The sequence below is a fragment of the Pseudorasbora parva genome, chromosome 13, assembly GCF_024679245.1.
Source record: "Pseudorasbora parva isolate DD20220531a chromosome 13, ASM2467924v1, whole genome shotgun sequence".
Taxonomy (NCBI): Eukaryota; Metazoa; Chordata; class Actinopteri; order Cypriniformes; family Gobionidae; genus Pseudorasbora; species Pseudorasbora parva.
Genome location: NC_090184.1, coordinates 19,954,994 through 19,958,823, shown reverse-complemented (window position 1 = coordinate 19,958,823; position 3,830 = coordinate 19,954,994).

Here is a 3,830-nt window from a genome sequence, read left to right as displayed (position 1 = left end):
TAATCAATGGGAAACAAAAACAACAGCAGCAAATAAAGCAGATCTATTCATTCAGACCTGGCTCCCGTGAAGCCTTGATTGTCTGACATTGCTAATATCCTGACTATTACAAATGGATTGAAAGCAAATTTCACTGCACAGTGACATGCCTGATTGTTTCAGGGGAAGTTATTCGCCATCAGACAAATATTAGAAAGCGCCTAGATTAAAGAAGGGTTGAAACAGGAAGTTAAATCAAAAGCTCCCCCTCTATGCACAGCTAATGAAACATTTTTAAATGGAAGCAATTCCAGAACTGTAGAGAGTGAAGCGTGCTTTCACATAAATACACACATATAAACGGCCCCACGCAAACTTGTGTCCAAAATCCCATACTCTATGAGTAGGTACTTCTTTTAAATAAATAATTCCTTTGCAACCATTAAAAATTTATTTTTTTATAGGATGTAGTAGGAATTTAATATGGACATACTACATTTGTCATGGTTTTATTGTTATGTGTATGACATATCAGAGTCACTTGCAGTCAATTCAAAAATCCTCTCAAGGGACAGTAAAGTGTCCATCAAATGATCTCAGAATCTTGCCAGAAATATAGGTCATTGTTAGCCTGACAAGCCAGACCCACATCAAGATGTTTGGTCTGGAAACTCACCATAGATAGGGCTCAATCCGAGGGGCGGGATAAATGGTTGTCTTTCAAACTCCCTCTGCACGCGATAGGATAGCAACGAAGGTGAAACAGAGCTTGTTGGTAGATTAAACATTCACCGTATCCGGTTGGCTAAACTCCGAACACATCTTCCCTTTTTAAGAATGGCTTCAGTGCCGTTCTTTGTTCTTTTCTCAGAGAAAAGCTTAACTCCAAGTCTTCCAGAGTCGTGGTCAAAGCTGATTCGAAAGACCGCCGTTCGCCAGTTTCTGTGTTTACTAGAAGCACGCAAACGCAACTCGGCCGTCGTCATTATGGCCCCGCCCGCCGACTCTATACACGATGTGATTGGCCCATCCAGATTGAGAGGAATACAGCTCAGAAGGGTATTGCGAGTTCCTAGACGACACTTTCGGGCAGATTAAATTTGCTGCCACTAGGGTGCGTCTAGATTTCTAGGCTAGGTCATTGTGCCTTTTTATGTATATTGTAAAACTACTACCCAGAAATTTCACAAACTTTTTTTAAAGGTTATGTCAATGTTAAGATAAAGTGCCCATATTGTGGATTTTTGAAAATTACCTTTCATGTAGTGTGAAAGTGCAGTAATACAATATACAATAATTATCTCTCAAAAGTAAGAGTCGAGTCAGAGTCAATTAAACAAATCATGTTTAAAAACGAACCCCACACCGTTTCGTTGTGACATCAAGACAAAACATTAATATATTGCCCGCATTTTCAGCCTCGCTTTGGCATTTTGAAACAGTTGCACCTAAATAAATTCATTAAAAAAAATTCTCTGTGACGTGTTACACTTAACTAACAAATGGCAAAAGATGGTAAGATTCAGATTATCAGATTATAGCACGTCGCTTCTCAGACATTCTTACTCCAATTCTGAGAAATTTAGAAAGGTCAAGCTCGTCATGTTTGCGATTGACTTTCCGGTTCATCAGCAACTCTGGACGTTTCCTCGCCGGATATGGGCTGGATTTGGTAAGGCAAAATTGATGCCATGTCTCTTCATACACTGTACAACTTTCAATACTTGACAAGCCATAATCCAGTAATGGTAATAGGCGAAATGCGACCAAACTGACCGGATCATCTGGCCAACCACCGCAGATTAGCATCACACAATGAGATTGAGTGAGTTGTTGAGCAAATAAGGTAAAAATAAATGCATATTATAAGACAATTAAAGTGTCTTATGACCATGCATGTAAACGTGTTTTTGGGGACTCCCAAAACAAATATAGGAACCTTTCAAATGTCCTAACAGTGTCACTTAAAAAAAACAAAAAACATGTTTTTTTGTGTGTGTTTTTTTTTGTATCCAGTTTCTATTTTTGTGGTGCTTTTGTAGTGTTTTTGGTTCTCCTAGTTTGTCCCTGATCTTTTTCACCTGTCTAGTTTGTCTTGTTATCCCCAATAAAAGCTCCAGTGTTTGCTATGTCAGTTTGTCAGTTCCCAGCAAGCAATAGCCATCATTTCACCATCTCGGTTAAATATAGACCCGATATAGTCTGACTGTGAGTAACCCACTTCTAGCCAAAAATAACCTTGAAATTGGTTGCATGTCGTTTCGTTGAAATAACGTGCAAGATTTATGATATTCCATCATGCAATCAAAGTCAACAATGTGTTTGGTTTCATTTCTTTGACATCATCATGTTCTAGATGACTAGTCTATTCTTGGGCTATGGTTAGATGTTTATACAATTTTCACTGATAGCCCAAATTTTGGCTTGTTTTAGCCTAGACGTCAGGGCTTTATTTGACTGCTATATTAGACGTCTTGTAAATGCAAAATTGCTCACTGGGTTGGTTTTGATGGATCCTTGTTTTTTTGCCTTCTGGCTCTTCGTATCATCTGCTCTCTTCTGTTTGATAAACTTACATCTGCACTTAGTTCCACAACTCTGCCTGCCTTTGTTGCCCTTCCTTATTACAGAACAACTGTCCAAAAGATGGAACAAGTACGTGCTTTGTCCTTCTCTGTCAGGGTGAGCATTCCCTCGATGACCATACCAGAGAATCCTTGGACTTGACCTATCAAACTAATTTTCTGGACAATTCCTTAATCCCTTTTTATTACTGTGGACTTCTTTTTTTTCCTGACATTTACTGACTCATATACAGTCACAGCAAAATAGGCCTACGGTTGTTTCCATCCCACTTAGTCCATCAAGTTGACAACAGTTGAAACCATTCAATTGGTTAAAAACAGCAAAATGCCATTGGTGGTAAAAGAAGGGACACAGACAGGGGCACAAAAAAGGGGTACGTAACAATTTTAAACAATCGACTCAACACAGTCTCACTCCCAACTCATCACATAATTGACAACTGGTCAGAACTCCTCTGCATCACATTTAACGCACAGGGTACATTAAGTGTGATTGTTCAAACTTTCAACTCCATTGCTTTTAGTTGTTTGCCTTATGCATCAGATCAAAACGCATTTAGTTTTTTGCATTTGTAAAAGAGAAAGTGATTGTGTAAATATTGATATGCCTACAGTACCTAACTACCCTAAACTTACCCACTTCTCAACAATATAAAACAAGTAACAGGCAAATATAGTGTACAGCCACAGGTAACTAGTGCAAACACTGAACAAAAAATGGTATAAATGTATTACAAACAACTCATGTTGCATTCCAAGCCCTCTCTAGCCATGACAGACCCTATCATATACTCCGCTCAATATGACAACAGGCACGACGCAAGTGTTTTTTGCTAGTTTCAGCCCAACGCAGTTATCATTTTCACGACCAGTAGTTGTTGCACTCACCTCCATCTGTGAAGTGCTGGATGAGGTGGATATTTTCCTACAATACAAGAAACAAAACTTGCAAATATCTTTGTCAACGATAAAGCAGGTATTTATTGTACCTGCCGCTGGCATTTAGTAAAGATGATTTGTATCCATTTATATCCAAACAGTATCAAAATATGGACACACTTTTTGATGAGGGTCCATTGCCTCAGTACTGATGAAAGACTAGAAATGACTCTGCTCATATATATTAATAATAGGCCCCACTTTATATTAGGAGGCCTTAAGCACTATGTACTTACATCAGAAAATAAGTAAAATGTACTTAGTGTGTTCAAATTGTTTTGCAAACCACTTTTGCTGATATTGAGGTGAGATACAGGTAGAGTTAGG